Raw genomic sequence first — 15624 nt, forward strand, 5'->3', positions numbered from 1 at the left:
AGTGAGCAAATCTGCGTGTCAATAGCTCATGTAAGACACAGTTTTCTTCTTTGGAAAGAACTGTAAAAATAATTTGTCTTAAAAAAATATTCAAAATAACGGCCGTGATTTTGTTTTAAGGGGATTTTGTTGGTGGTGATGGTGGCAGGTTTTTTGGCTTGGCTATTTTTTTCCCTTAAACTTAACCATACTCACCCCAAGAGGTGCACAGGTAATAAAATACAGCAAATGAAAAGGGCATGCTTGCCTATTTGTCCTGTATAAATCATTGCATCAGCCCACATGAATGGCAGCTGGCAAGGCTGGAGATTGCAGCAACTTCAAGAAAAGGGGAAAAGTAGATCTACTTCAGTAAGATTTAAAAAAAAATCAAACCACTTAGCAAGTCCTTAAACATAAATATGTTAAAGTGTTGCTCTCACAGCCTAAACTTTCCAGTTCAGTGTTAAGTGCAAATGAATATTTATATCCTGATGTGTAAGAATTGCTTCAAAGTGAGCAATTTGCCCATTTCTCAAATGACTTCTCTAAACCTGGAGCCTCTGAACAACAAAGACTGTTTTCGTTTGCTGACATGACTGCCAAGGTATGAAACTCCATAACAATGAGTAGGTCCCTAACCAACATGACAACATATTTATTAAAAAAAAATCTCCAGGTGACTCATCTACTCTCAGTCAAGTCACAGACAGAGTTGGAATCTATTGGTCATGCTGAGAAGGGTTGGGAAAATATTAAGCCATTCCTTCACACGTAGGAATAACAAGAATTCCTGCATATCTGTGGCCTCTGTTTGTGGTGTGCGGTATTTAACATGCCTAAAATAACATAGAAATACCACTTTTACACCTCAGAAATAATAATACGTTGAAAAATTTATAAAGTTCTTTAAAGAGCAAGGCTTGGTTTTATTCTGCATATACATGCTCTGACCCTATCTGCCCATGGACAACATTCCAATATTAACTTCACCTAGTGGCTAGACTTGGGGTCAGGAAGACCTGAGTTCCAATCTAACTTGACACTTACTAGCTGTGTGCTCCTTGCCATGCAAATCATTTAACCTTCATCTGCTTTAGTTTCCTTGTCTGTAAACAGGGGCTAATAATAGCATCTACTTCCCAAGGTAGTTGTGAGGATAAAATGAAATATTTGTAAAGCACAAACCCTAAAGTGCTATATAAATGTTAGCTATTATTTATTGCTATTATTACTACTATTTATTCCTGACAACTAACCAAGAAGAATGATACCATAAGGTTCTTTCTTCTATAGATCAATCAAACTCAAGTCACCCTGTTAGCAATTACTCACACAAATCATCTGGTTTTATTCCCAAAGAGGAACATGAAGCTCTCTGGACCTCAGTTTCCTCATCTATAAAAAAAGAGTACCAGAATAAATGAGCTGGAAGGTTCTGTGTCTAAGTTCCTGTGATCCTTTGCCCCTCTCTCCCCACCCCTCCACACATACCACACTTTTGTTCCAAATGTATATTGTTATGCAGTATTTCCAAGAATTGTTTTATAAAGTGTTCAAATGGATTTCTGTGTTTGTGAATCCATTTTATTCCTTCACAATGAAAACCTCCTATTGCACATACTTTTCAAATCTATTCTTTTCCCTCAAAATGGGAATTTTCACAGCAATAACACTACTTAAACTATTCTAGTTTGATCCTGGCACACAAATGATGACCATCTACCTAAAAAGCTACCACAAGAATCCAACTTGAGTCATTTAAATCAAGAAAAAATTAGGCTCAGACTCTCTTTCTTATGTCTGTCAGAGACCTCCAAGACTGGCTGAGTAACCACTGAAGTTTTTTTGTTTTTTTGTTTTCCAATGAGTCCTCATCATACTGTTGGGGAACCTAGGATTTCAAAGACTGTCCACAATAATAGGATACCAGTTATCTTACTCCCAAATCAAAGGAGATGGTATTTGTAAAAAGTACTTAGCACAGTGTGTGGCACATAGTAGGTGTTAGACAAATGCTAAATCCCTGCCCCTTTCTCCTTTTCAACAACCTGGAAAGGCATCATTCATAAGCCCGGTGATAGTCTCTGTGTCTGTTCCTATGAAAATATAAATAAATTCCCAAAGATCCATTGTCCCTCAAGAAACTGGTTTGTTGTTGTTCAGTTGTTCAGTCATGTCTGACTCTTTGTGACCCCACAGACCATACTGTCCATGGGGTTTTCTTGGCAAAGATATTGGAATGGTCTGTCATTTCCTTCTCCAATAGATTAAAGCAACCAGAGGTTAAGTGATTTGCTCAAGGTCACACAGCTAGTAAGTCTCTGAGACCATATTTGAACTCAAGTTTTCTGACTCCAGGCCCAGCACTCTATCTACTGAGCTACCTAGCTGCCTCCTAGGCAAACAGTGGTTATGTGACTTACCAAAGATCACACAACTAATAAGTTTCTAAAGTCAGATTTGAACTTAGGTTTTCCTGACTCCAGGCCTAGCCCTCTATCCACAGGATGACAAATTCTTCAGCCATAATATCTCTCTACAACCTCTTCCTAAATCACCAAGGACTTTGGTCTGCATAAGTGAAGAAAGAGTAACTCATACAAAAACAAAACAAAACAAAAAACAACAATAAAAACAAATCTTTGAAATATTAATGTAAGAACCAGTAAGGATAATGGTTATGGGAAAGAGATAGAGTTTAAACAGAGTCCATTCAATCATTTAATTATTAATTGAAGGGTACATTGAAGTAAATTCATTAATTCAATTATTTATTTATTAATTTGTGAGCTGGGGGAGACAGATAATATTGTTAGAAAAAGTCAAACTTAAAACTGACTTTAAAAAGTCAACCTTGAAAACTAAATAAAATTAGGCTTTATAACGCCAGCACCTAGAATAGTGCTCTCCACATAGTAAGCATTTAATAAATGTTTTTCTTCATTCATTAAAATTATATTTGCACTCTTCATGGTACTTTTTTCAGTTCTTAAATCTTTTTTATTTTTAGGTATTGCATCTCATAGAATCACAAAATATGAGAAATTGAAGGAACTTAAAAGGCCACTAAATTTAACTACCACCCAATCAAGAATCCACCCTAAAACATCTCGACAAATGGTCCACCAACCTTTGCTTAAGGACATTCAGTTAGGAGAGCACACTACCCTCTGAGGCAGCTCTTTCCTTTTGGGGATGGATCTGGTTGTTCAGAAACTATTTCAAAGTTAGGGTGTTTTTCCTTCCATCAGTTCAAGTCAATAAGAGTTTTTAAGTGCCTTCTCTATGTCAGGTACTATGCTAGGCTCTGGGTTTACAAAGACAAAAATAAAAACAAAACACACCCTAATCTTAAGGGGTTTGCATTTTTACTTGGATAAGACAACATGTGCCTAGATAATTAAACATAAAATATGCACAAAATAGAATTCCAGGGAGAAAGGCTCTAATTAGAGAAATCATGAAAAGGCTCTTAAATGAAGTAGAGGGAAGAGCAATGGAGTTAAGGGTTCAAAGACATGGAGGTGAGAGAAGAGAACATTTCAGGCATAGGAAACTGTGCAATGGCAAGGAGGTGAGAGACAGACATCATGAAGACTGAAAATGGAGGGAAGTAATGTGTCATCAGTCTTGAAAAATAGAATGGAGATGGATTATAAATGGCTTTAAATGACAGACTGTATTTTATCTTAGAGGCAATAGGGAGCCCCTGAAACTTCTTGAACAGGGGAGTAACAGGGTCACGTTTGTAGTTCAGCCATATCAATTTGACAGTTGCATGGGTTGATTTACTTCAACCTTTTCCTCCCAGTTCATTCCTTTTCAGCTAAACAGAACGAATCTTACCCTGCTTTCATGTGGCAATGCTTCAAAAACTTAAAAGGAGTGATCCTATGCCCCTTAGTAATCTCTTATCACTTCCCAAGTTGCATCATCTTACCCTCACATGACATGATCATCATTCTGCTTGATCTCCTTTGGATGTTCTCAAACTTGTAGAAGTTTGTCTTTAAATGTGGTATTCAGAAAAGTAAACTCTACTCCATATATGGTCAGAGCAGAGCAGAGAAGAGTGGAACCATCACTACCCTACTTCTTAAACACTTTTTTCCCCTCTTTGGTTACATCCTAAGATAACATTAACTTCTTTGCCTGTCACAGAACTATTGCTCATATTGAGCTTGTGATCCACTTCAACCCCATAAGTCTTTTTCAGACAAACTTCTATCTAACCAGGCATCCCTCATCTTGCATTTGTTGATTTTTAAGCCAATTACAAACATTACAGTTTTCCCTTATAAAGTTAATCCAGTTAGATCTGGCCTACAAGTTTAGCCTATCTTATTTTACAAATTGATTTTCTCACCCAACATGTTAGCTATCTGTCCTAGCTTTGTATCATCTTCAACTTCAATAAACATGCCTTTGCTTATATCTCTGTACGCATCATGGAAAAATGTTTTTTTTTAAAGCATAGGGTTTTTGGAATATTATTGTGCTATAAGAAATGATGAGCAGAATTGTTTTGGAAAAACCTTGGAAGTCTTATATGAAATGATAGGAGAACATTGAACACAGTAATAGCAATAGAGTAAGGATGATAAATTGTGAAAGCTTAGCCACTCTGATCAAGACAACCAATCAAGAAAATTCTAAAGGACATGTGATGAAAAATGCTATCTACCTCCACAGAGAAATAGAAAACAGATAAATTCTAAGTACAGATTGAAGCATACTTTTCCCACTTTATTTTTCTTGAATTTGTGTATATGTGGATGTTTTCTTTTGCAACATGGCTAATATGGAAATATGTTTTACATGACTTCACATGTATAAATGATATCATATTGCTTGTCTTCTCAAGGGGTAGGAGAGGGGGTGGAAGGAAGGGAGAGAATTTGGAACTCAAAATTTTGAAAAGTAAATGTTTAAAAAATTTTAAGTATAAATGGGAAATATTTAAGAAAATAAATTAAAATATATTTAAAATAAATCATGGAACCAAATCCCAAATGCTGAGTCATTACACTAGAGATATCCCAACTATTTCCCACTAACTGTACTATCATGAAGCCCATATCCCTCTGTTTTGTCTATAAGAATAACATGAGAAAATTTGTTAATTATTTTGCCAAAAGCTAGGGGAACTATATTTGTAGCCTTCCCCAGACTCTAATAACATAGTAATCCTATCAACAAAGGAAATAAGGTTAGTCTGGTATGAGCTATTTTGATAAAGCCATATTGTGGTCATCACTTCTTTTTTACTAACCATGCCTTTAATAATATGCTCCATAATCTTACCAAGTATCAAAGTCAAGTTCACTAGATGACCTATAAGTTTCTCATTGTCAGAGAATGGTTCTCTTTTTCTTGGTAATCTTCCACATAACCCCAAGTACACTGCTCTTCATATAATAAAGAATCAGCAAGTATGGTTTAAATAATTTCCACATGTGATACCCTGTTGTAAACATCTTCAAGATGATGTTCACAGGTATACTGTGGTTTTGTTGCATTACATTTTCTTGAAAGAAGTGACCTATCAATTTGGAAAACTTGGGGATTAGAAATCTTTTTTTCATGTAACTGGGAAATTTTTATCACTCAACTAATTCAATGGAACAAATATTTACAAAGTACCTACTATACACAAAGCATTGTCAGGTACTGGGCATATAAAGATAAAAATTAAGCCCTCTGGTACAGTAGAAAGAAATTTAGTTCTGTCCAAGATTACACAGTAGCATGAAGTGGGAGGTTAGATTTAGACCCAGAGGACATGAGTTAATGTCCTATGTGACCTTGGGCAAATAACTGGGCAACCTCACTTTCCTTAACTGTAACATAAAGGTGTTGACTATATGGCCTCTAAGGTCCTTTCCAACTCTAGATCCTTGACATTAAAATAGATAAATATAATGGAGGCCACATAATGAAGGGGAAAGAAAGGAGATCAAAGTTCTAGGAATATTTATTATTCTTCTACCAAACTCCTACTTTGAGACTACATGATAGCTGTAGTTTTTTACCAAGATGGAAAAACACTGATAATTGGGCCAGCGACTAAGAATGTTTGTTGACCGAGAATCAGTCTAGCTAAAAGGGGAGAAGTATACCACCCCAAATCAGGCCACCAAGTGATAACTTGGGAGCCATAGTGATCCAAGAAATGAAAGACTGTGATCTATATTAATAAAAGGAGTAGAACCTACGCTGACAAGAGGTAAAACAAAAACTGCAAAAGAGAACCAAGAAAATGAAAGAAAAGAAACAAAGAGGTTTCCCCAATTCCATTGATAGGATTTGGAACTACAAGGAACCTGAAATGATGGTTCAACCCCCACATTTCACAGGTGAGGAATATGAAGTCAAAAAGGGAGACACAGGCAATAAATAACAGATTAATTAGAACCTAAAATCTTTAATTCAAAAAACAGTATTCTTTCCAATATACCACACTGTCTCTCAACAACAGTAAATAGAAGGATCAATACTTCTGAACTCTAATCTGAGTCTGGCAAAGGAACATCAGTGATAGAAAGCAGCAGTGATAGAAAGGCCTGACTCCTGGCCTACACCCCAATTTGTTCTGCAGTGAATCTGTCCTGACTGGGGAAATGTGGATTCTACCAATCAAAAAGTTGATTTTCTTATTTCTCATGATCAATTAATCTCTTCAACAAATATACCCCAGGAACTTCTTATGTCCCACACCTGATCACTATTTATGTCATTGGGAGTAGTATCTTCCGAAACTCTACCAAGGTAGATGTGGGGAGAGAATATTTCCCCTAAATAGACCAGTCACAAATCAAGGAGGAAAAAACAAGTTAAGAGTAGTTTTCTTTTTCTACTTCCATCCCATAATTTCTTCTTCCAGAAAGTCAGACAAGGGCAAGAACTTCAAATTAAGGAGAACATGTTTAAAATGGCCACAATGAAGTTCAAGAGGCAATTCAACTATTAAGCACCTACAACATACAGGGAATTGTGGTAGGTACTGGGAATCCAAAGACAAAAAACACATAGTCCTTGTCCTCAATGGGTTTATAATCTCCCAGAGGAATAGAAATGACAGAGACTATGAAGTAGCCCCCAAAATGATCTTAGCACTATTATATTAGTAGCAACATGAGTCTATAGGAAAATGTGAAGATCAGTGCTCTTTAGAAGTATTTTTTAAACTATTGTGAAATGTTCTTAATCCTACAAATAATAATACTAATAATTAACATATAAATAGTGCTTTAAGCCTTACAAAACACTTTTAAAATATCTCATTTTATGACATATTTACTTATCTCTAATATTTATTTGATATATTTACTTATGAGATGGTGTTGTTCAATCCTGTCCAACTCTTCATGACTTCTTGAGGGGTTTTCTTGGTAAAGATACTGAAGTGGTTTGACATTTCATTCTCCAGATCGTTTTACAGATGAGGAAACTGAGGTAAACAAGATTAAGTGATTTGCCCAGGGTTACACAGCTAGAAGTATCAGAAGCCAAATTTGACCTCAGGAAGATGAGTCTTCCTGACTCCAGGCCCAGCACTCTGTATACTGTACCCCCTTGCTGCCCTATGAAATAATATTATGTCTTTGTTTAAAAACAGCACCTAATATCAAACCTTCACTTACACTTCTCCAAAGTGATCTATCATTTCCACAATGATACCAGTACTCCTTTGTACACCTTTGTCCTTCTCCCAAGGGGTCTGCAAACTCTCCATAGACAACCCTTAGTTACAACATAAAAGCAATTTGGCACAGTGATAAACATTGGGAATACACATAATTTTTTTTTAAAAAAAGGAAATCTCTGCCCTCAAGGGGCTTACATTATAATGGGTGGAGATAAAAGATAAAAGGCAACTTCACTGGTCTGGGGGTTATAATAGAGAAAGAAGTCCAGAGAGTCAGAACCTGGATGTCTCAGGAAAGGAGAAAATGGTAGGGAGGAACAGGATGATTTAACTAAGATTTTGGCTATTTCTGACCCAATCCACCAGTACTCTGAGGAAAAGGACCGACCTAGTTGGGGGGAAGGGGAGGAGGAATTGAAGGAAAGAGAGATTCAGCTGGCTCTGGAAATAGAAATCATTACTAATACAAAGTTATGGAAAAGCCAGAAATAAGACTAGAAACTCCTAAAAACGACTGGGATGTAAGATTTTTATAGACAAGAGGTATGAAGAGTCTCTTCTTTGGCTTGGGGATGGGGTCGATAGGAAGAAGGAAAAAGGAGCTTTATGAGGTTAGGGAAAAGCAAGGTAGGTACTGGGCCATTCACATAGATATTAAAAGTAACTTTAGAAATCATCTAGTCCAGACCCCTCATTTAACACATAAGGAAACTGAGGTAGAGAAAGGCTAAGTGATTTAAAGTTCAAATTAGAAGCCAGGTTGTTGTTTTTTTACTCCCAAGTCCTGAGCTTTTTCCCTTAAACGACAGTGCCTCTTATCTTGATATCTTCCAAAGGGTTTCAAGCACAGTGCTTTGTTTATGGAAGGGGTTCTCTCTCTATATTGAATGAATTAAATTGTTGACTACTAGCTTCTTCTTTAACCCCCTAGACTCAGTCACTCTTCTAATTTGACAAATCACAAGCCTAGCCCCTTTTTCTTGCCTGTAAAAAGGATGGGGGTGGGGGCTGGAGGAGGGTGTTAGATTAGATGAACATCAGTGGATTATCATAAAAAACAAAAGTCTTCTGAGTTCAGATTCTAGGTTATCCACTTACCAAGTGTATAACTTAGGACAAATTATTTTAACTCTCCAGGCCTCGGTTTCCCCATCCATAAGATAAGAAGAATGGACTAAATCATCTATCTATATCAATTCTCAATCCTAAGAACCAACCCTGTAAACTAAAATTATCTGATTTTTTCGCGCCCCACAAACTAGAAGTATTTTCACCGCTGGAGGGAGCCCAAGAACTTCCCTCCTCTAACGCAGGCACCCAATTCCCCTTCTCCCAACCTGAAAGGAGAGGAGAAACTGTCTTCGACCTTGGAAGAAACAAAAACTTCGGAGGTGCCTCAAAGCAGGAGGAGAGGGCTGTGATAAAGGGAAAGGGGCAATGTGAGGAGAGCCCAAAACGGCAAAGCAAGCTCTTGTCCAGCGATGCAAGAATGGTCGGAGGTTTTGTCCTGCAATTGCAGGATCAGAGCCTGGGGTGGGTGGCAGAGGGGGTGAGGGAGGGAGTGGGTGGGGGCGGTGAATGAGGTCAAGGTGCCTAAAGGGAGAAGGGGAAATGAGCAAAATCAATGTTTACTGAGCATGTGGCAGAGAGGGACCCCAGAAAAGGATGCCAGGTCTCCCAGAATTGTATCTAGCCTGGTCTCTCAATTCTTGCCTATCCCGGGAACTTGAAAGAAGAGGCAGAAGGGAAAAGAGGGGAATGGGCCCTTTTAAGCCAATTCTTTTCTCATCCTCCAATCTCCACGCTGACTGAAAGTAGCCCAGAAGTCCCGTGTGCTTGGGGCTGGATGAATATTTCTTCTCAACAAGTGCTCTTCTCCCCACCTTAGCTACCTGGGGAAGCCCAGGATGGGGGGGGGGGGGTAAAGAGCAATACAAGCCTGAAAAGAAGAGGGTGGATTGGGGGGTGGGGTGGGGGGAGTTGGAGTGGAAGAGAAAGGGGGAGTCGATTCCCTCCCTAGTCCTTCGTCACAACAACCGAACTAATCCATCCTATCAGAAAGGACAACAAAGCAAAACAAAAAGCGCCCAGGCTTCCTGTTGTGCAACTCCGTCCTGAATAAGCCCTTTGCCAGGAGGGCTCCGGGTTCACTCAGCAACCCTTTAATAAAGTCACATTCATGAATGGCTACCCGGACCAGACCAGCAAATAAAGTACGGGCCTGCTCTCCTCTCCCTTCCCAAATGCCTCACGACTCAGACAGCACACGACACCTCGCCCCCACCAGACTGGGGCTAGCCGAACAAGCAACCCCTGTACTGAGGGACAGTAAAAAGAAGGGAACTTCGTTGATCTTGTAGCTACAACCAGTCTGATTTTTGCTTCCAAGCCAGGCAACTACACCATCACCCCTACGCCCAACTCCAGGGAGATAATAAAACCGGAAATGAACTTTCCCAAAGTTTGTCCCTCCAGGTACCTAACTTAATCATCTACGTTATGACAAATTCTTCAAAAACCAAGGAGACGCGTCCCCAGAGTTTCCAGACAGTATTGTTGTTTTCTTCATTCCCTAACCGATTTGTCAGCTAAAGTGAGTAATTTGGAAGTTTACATCACCACAGCGCTGGGGGGAGGGGGGTGGGGAGAGGGAAGAACAGGATCCTGAGTGTGCGTGTTCGTATGTGTGCGTGTGTATGTGTGTGAGTGTAAGTGTGTGTGCGTGCGTGCCCGAGAACTCGAACTGCAGACTCATGCTTTCCGGAGAGCAGCTTGGACAGACTTCCTTCAAAAACACACAGGGAATTTATAGAGACTGAAGCGGGACAAAGTCCTTTTAGAGTGAAAATGAGACATTTTCAAAACAGTCCTGACATTTTGCTGTGCACGATCAAAACGTAAACGTTTGGTGACACATGCAGCGGGGTATTTGTGTCTGAGTGTCTGTATGCTGGCAACACACAAGGATACTGGATACAGGTGTGTGTATAAGATACCTACACAGAGCAGCCCTATAAATGGGAGTATATTCACTGTGAAATACACTGAGAAGTCCAACGCTGTTTTCACATATATCAACAAACACGTGGGGTTAAAAAAAAAAGCACCCCTAATGGATCTATTTGCTACTACAATGTGTATACAAAATACTACATATCTGTTACTATTATACTCGTATATGGTGTAAATAGGCTATGACATACTAGATCAGAAGTAGATAGATAGATAGATAGATAGATAGATAGATAGATAGATAGATAGATAGATAGATAGATAGATAGATAGATAGATATAGAGATAGAGCCTATGTTTAAAGAATGAATTTGTCACCCTATCAATACCCGCTTCTCCAAACTTTCTCTTTCACACAAACTTTTGGGTCCGCATACACTACGTCTTCCTTCGAGTCCTTTAACTTGATCTGCTCTCTAAGCAACAGAACAACTGGTCCTTTTAGTAAAAAAATTAGTCCTCCCTTTACAAAGCCTGCTTTAAAGCCTCTTCACTTTCTTTCCAGTTTCTTACGGCTGTCCAGGAGCACTCCGTCCCGCCCTGACCCTCACCCTTTGGGCTGTTACCCAACTTGCAAAAAAAAAAAAAGTGTATTCCCTTTCCCTCGTCTTAAAAAGAATACTAATTTTTAAAAGTCGCTCTCTCATAGAGAAATAGGGGTGAGGGATACAACTCTTGAAACAGCGCGTCCGCACAGGGTTCCCCGGGAAAACTATAATGCAGGTCCCTGGAAGCTTTAAGGTTCCCCCTCCCCCCAACTCGCTTTCTTGCCTGCAAGCGAAGTTCCTATGGCATCCACTTACCAGGTAACCAGGATTTCCACAACAAAGCTCAACGTGCATTTTTCCTTTCCCCAGGCTGCCTCTCTCGCCTCTCCACCAGCGAGAATGACAGCCCCGCTTGCCAGGGGCTGAGTCTAAGACAGCAACTTTGGTTCCCAGCGCTTCAGCACGCTTGAAGGGTTTGGCCTTTGGAAATGCAAACTTCCATCTGAGCTGAGGAATGGGGCAGCAAAACCCAGCCGGGATGCTTGGTGCTGAGGCCCGAGTGGGAGGCACAGAGTGGGCACGTGTAAAAGAAGGAGATGCCCCCTGGGCATTAGCTCATTCTACCCCCCCCCTTCAAAAAAATTTAAATTTAAAAATATAAACTAAAGTTGCGTTTCCATGTCTCTGTGCCTGGCCTGTTCTGCTTATCCCTGTCCACGGAGGGAAAGTTAGCCAGGGTCTGGTTGGTGATGAGGCTGTGGGCTGGCGGGTGATACCCAATGATTGCGGGAGCGGGGGTAAGGGGGAGTTGGTTTGTGGCAAGGGTAAGGGGTGCGAGGCTCCTCCGCTACCGAGGATGGGGAGGAGTTGGGGGTGGGGGAGGCTTGCAGCAGCGACAGCGGTGCTCTCTACTCTATGCCGGTTCTATCAAGGCTGCGTGGACTTGGGGATCGCAAGGACTGGGAAGAGGGAGGGAGAAAGTAAAAGAGAGAGAGAGAGAGAGAGAGAGAGAGAGAGAGAGAGAGAGAGAGAGAGAGAGAGAGAGAGAGAGAGAGAGTTAGTTGTTAGGGCCAGCAGCCAGCCGCTTCCTGAGTGCGAGAGCCAGAGGGGGGAGGGGAAGGAGGAGGAGGAGGAGGGGGAGGAAGGGAGGGAGGGAGCGAGAGAGGAATGAAAAGGGGGAGGGAGGTGGGAGGGGGGCAAAGGGGCGGGTAGTGCCTGGTCACCCGGTTGGCTAATTCAAAGGCTGAGCTTGTGTCTCCCTCTCTCCGTTCACACACTCACATGCACATAGGGAGACGGGGAAACAGAGAGACACTACTTGGTTACTGAACCTGGGTTTTTTGTTTTGTTTTGTTTTCTTGTTTGTTTTACTTTTTTTTTTTTAGGTGGAGAAATTTCAGTGGCCTGAAGGGAGGGATCTGATGTCAAAGCAGGCATCATGCAGTAAGAAGAGCCCTGGATCTGGAATTTGAAGGTCTGAGTTCAATTCCCGCCCCCACCAATGACCCGAATGAACCTTGGGCTATAGTAACTTGCATTTATTTAGCACTTTCATGTTTACTACGTGCTTTCTTCTCCATTAAACGTAGATGCTCTGGAGGAAGCAGCTGCGGTGCCTCGAAAAGACTGAAAGTTAGGACACCTTGGTTCTAGCTCCAGTCCTGCCAAGAATTAGCTAGTTGTATAACTTGGGTGCAAGTCAGTTCACCAGCTTGGGCCTCAATGTCCCCACCTGGAAAATAAGGGGGCTTCTGCTTGGCGCCAGAAGGTAGAGCTAGAACCAATGGATCGAAGTTAAAGGGAAGCTTATAATTGGCTCCATGTGAGGAAAAGCATCCTAACAATTAGAGCTGTCCAAACAGTAAAATGGACTGCCTCAGATAGTTACTCATTGGAGGTCTTTAAGCAGAAGTTAAATAACCACTTCTTGGGGAAACTGTAAATGACTTTGTTGTTCAACATAGGACTGGACTTGAGTCTGAGGTCCTTTCAAACTTAGTAATTATTTGACTATGTTATCTCTAAAATTCCTTCCAGTTTTGATGCAATTATCCTTAGAAAAACTGTAAGAAACAAAAACACTTTAATAAAGCTTGATTGACCAAAAGTAAAAAAGAAGAAAGATGGAAACTATCTCAATGACGTGTGATTTTCTAGGAGTGAGAACTCCCTCCACCAAATGGATCATTGGCCTGTCTATAGTTTAGTCTTAGAGAATTTGCCTGAGGCTCAAGGAATTTAAGCAATAACTTGCCTATGGTCATAGAGGTAATAAGTTTCAGAAAAGAGATTTGAACCCAGATCTTACTGACTCCAAGTGCAGCACTCTATCCACTATGAGCTATCTAGAGACATAAATGTTTACTTCTGTGTGTGTGTGCACATGTACTCACACACACATTCATGCATGATACTGAATATATCACAATACTTCATAAATAATAATTCACACAGCACTCTGCAGCCATGAGGTTACAAAGCACTTTCATAAATGGATAGGACACATGATGCCTACAATCAGAACTTTAGAGAAGGAAGGTACCTGAGAGGGAATCTAGACCTATTTCCTTATCAGGTAAAGAAACAGAGGGCCAGAGAGATTAAATAATAAAACTAAAATCTAAATCCAGGTTCTCTGACTCTTTCTTTTGCACCATGCTCTGCTGTATCTGCAGATAAGAGAGATGAAGCCAAAGTCTTGCCAGTTTTCAGCTACGTGGCACATACATGTTGTGCATTCATATGATTTAGTCACATCTATATACTATGCAGTCATTCTCATCACATTCAGGATGTAGGCAGAGAAAAAAGCCTAAACTGGGTTGTAATTTTATCTCTGCTAGTAGAAACATCTAGTTTGGTGAAATGGATCAAGGGATAGGCCTGGAATAAGGTAAATGAATTCAATTACATCCTCAGACACTATAACTGACTCTGGGCAAATCACTTAACCTATGCTTGCTTCAGTTTCCTCATCTGTAAAATTAAGGTAATAATGACACCTACCTCCCAGGGTTCTTAGGAGGATCAAATAATATAATATTTATAAAGCATTTTGTAAAGCTAGTTGTTAAATCCTTCATGCTTGAAGAGCACCAGAATGATATCACTATGCTGGGGTCAAGGTAAAGGGCATCTGACGGTGGCTGATCAGACCAATATAAAATCAGAAGATTTTACCAAAGGTCAGGCACAAATGGTCCATATGAACATTTGGAATAGAGATGCCACTAAATTGGTACATATCATGTTTCTTTTGAGCCACTGCAATTCTGCTTTGCTCATAGAGCACAGCGTCTTCTTTGATGTGAATACACCATCCTGAGCAGTCCTGTGACAGTGTCTCCTGCGTCTCACAATTCCAAAGTTCTTCCAAGAGATCTTGAAAGTGTCCTTGAATCATTTCTTCTGACCTCTGTGTGAACACTTGTGTGAGTTCTCCATAAAATAGTATTTTAGGCAAAGGTACCTTTGACATCCAAACAGTGTGGCCAGTCCATCGGAGCTGCACTCTCTGCAGTAGAGTTTGAATGCTTGGCAGTTCAGCTCAAGAAAGGACTTCTGTGCCCAGTACCTTATCTTATCTTACCAGGTTATCTTCAGAATCTTACTAAGACAATTCAAATGGAAGCTGTTCAGTTTCCTGGCATGGTGCTGGCAAACTGTCCAGGCTTCACAGCCATACAACAATGAAGTCAACACAGCCACTCTGTAGACCTTCAGTTTGGTAGGCATCCTAACACTTCTTCTCTTCCACACTTTCCTTCAAAACCTCCCAAACACTGAGCTAGTTCTTGCAATGTCTGCATCAACCTCATGATCTATGTGTACATGCATAGAAAGTATACTGTCGTGGGCAGCTAGGTGGCACAGTGGGTAAAACAAAGGCCCTGGATTCAAGGAGTACCTGAGTTCAAATCCGGCCTCAGACACTTGACACTTACTAGCTGTGTGATCCTGGGCAAGTCACTTAACCCCCATTACCCCACCAAAAGAAAAAAAAGAAAAGAAAAGAAAGTATACTGTTAAGGTAAGTGAACTTACCCATAGCATTCAATATTTTTTTTTCCATTTGCTCAAACTGATGGTTCCAAGTATGGATGGTGTAGTGCTGGCTGCTGAAGAACCTCTGTTTTCTTGGTCTAATGCATCGAGCCCAAATTAGCACAGTTACTGTTGCTTTTATACTTTCAAATGTTTTATCCCACATTTACATTTTTGGAAGAGTTTTAGACATTTTTCTAAGTTTATATAAAGTATATGCTAGTTGAGGGCAAGAACAGTCACATGGTATATACTTAGTGTACTGTAGATACTCAAAAGCTACTGAATACCAGCAAATATTTGGGGTGGGGTGGGGAAGGAAAGCACATTAAAAAACAAATGTAACTGCAATTTAAAAGTGCACTTCAAAATTGGATTTTTCCATGAAATCCCAATTGGTTTAAAGAGATAATGTGATGCCTAAAGTTCAGTTGCCTCAAACTATTATTC

At 40.2% G+C, this 15624-nt stretch overlaps 1 protein-coding gene across 1 annotated transcript in view; it reads right to left on the reverse strand.

Annotated features, from left to right (window-relative positions):
- GLIS3 (GLIS family zinc finger 3) overlaps positions 1 to 12070 on the reverse strand; it is a 613599-nt gene extending 601529 nt beyond the window's left edge. Inside the window, exon 1 of the mRNA XM_043978464.1 lies at positions 11446 to 12070. The gene's annotated coding sequence lies outside the window, so the exon portion shown is untranslated. The remainder of the gene's footprint in view (positions 1 to 11445) is intronic.
- Between the last annotated feature and the right edge of the window lie 3554 nt (positions 12071 to 15624).

The sequence above is a fragment of the Dromiciops gliroides genome, chromosome 1 (assembly GCF_019393635.1).
Source record: "Dromiciops gliroides isolate mDroGli1 chromosome 1, mDroGli1.pri, whole genome shotgun sequence".
Taxonomy (NCBI): Eukaryota; Metazoa; Chordata; class Mammalia; order Microbiotheria; family Microbiotheriidae; genus Dromiciops; species Dromiciops gliroides.